This window comes from Myotis nattereri (genome assembly GCF_964212035.1).
Source record: "Myotis nattereri genome assembly, chromosome: 2".
Classification (NCBI taxonomy): Eukaryota; Metazoa; Chordata; class Mammalia; order Chiroptera; family Vespertilionidae; genus Myotis; species Myotis nattereri.
Genome location: NC_138076.1, coordinates 91,967,421 through 91,968,647, shown reverse-complemented (window position 1 = coordinate 91,968,647; position 1,227 = coordinate 91,967,421).

The window sequence follows — 1,227 nt, the reverse complement described above, 5'->3', positions numbered from 1 at the left end:
AGGCAACTGATTTATGATTTTCTCTCATCATTGATGTTTCTATCTCTCTCTCCTCTCCCTTCCTCTCTGACATCAGTAAAAATATATTTAAAAATAAATTAAAAACCACTTATTTAGGAAAGAAGCAGAAGCTCAATTTTAATGTTCACTAATAAAATTAAAAAGAATTCATGCCTGTTCATGTAGATAAATTATTTCTAACATGAAACCACTGGCATTAATAGATTCTACAGTTATTCCTTGATTAGTTATTCTTGGCAATTATACTGTAAAACCATGTGTCAATTTGTGTTTGTGTGCGTGCACATGTGTGTGCTCACATGTGAATGGCTTCATGTATACATACCAGGATTCTATTAAATGACCACAAGTTCACCTTATTTTCACAGCCCAATTAAAATGTATGATAAATTTAGTCACTAATCAACAAAAATTGATGAGAATCATGGACATTTTAAAAACTAGAAATCAGAAAGACCTGAAATTTAAAGACAAAAAATTTTCCTAAAATTACACAGTCAAGGTAAGAATTTGTAAAATATATACATATATAGAAAATAATTTGTAATATAAATGTTACTAAAAAACATTTAAATGTGTGAAAGTTGTTTTGTTTTGTTTTTAAATATATTCCATTGATTTTTTAGAGAGGAAGGGAGAGGGATAGAGAGCTAGAAACATCCATGAGAGAGAAACATCCATCAGCTGCCTCCTGCACACTCCCCAGTGGGGATGTGCCTGCAACCAAGGCACACACCCCCAACCGGAACTGAATCTGGGACTCTTGAGTCCGCAGGCCGACCCTCTATCCACTGAGCCAAACCGGTTAGGGCTGTAAGTTTTTTATTAGCAAAGACCTTCTTAGCTACCTTTGCTGATAAATTCTTTTTCATTATGCTCAGGAAAATTGTAATGGGAAAAAATATTTTTAGCCCTGGCTGCTTGGCTCAGTTGGTTGGAGCGCTATCCCAATACTCCAAAGTTTCAGGTTTGATCCCCCGTCAGGCCACATACAAGAATTAACCAATGAATGCATAAATAAGTGATACAACAAGTCAGTGTTTCTCTCTTTGTCTAATCAATGCATTTTTTTTAAAAGAAAGAAAAAATATTTTTAATGGGTCATCATGGGGAAATTTTAATAATTTCTCCATGATGACCCATTAAAAATATGATCAAATGGATAAAATACTTTCTCTGTTCCCCAGAGAGATTCACAAGTGCTTC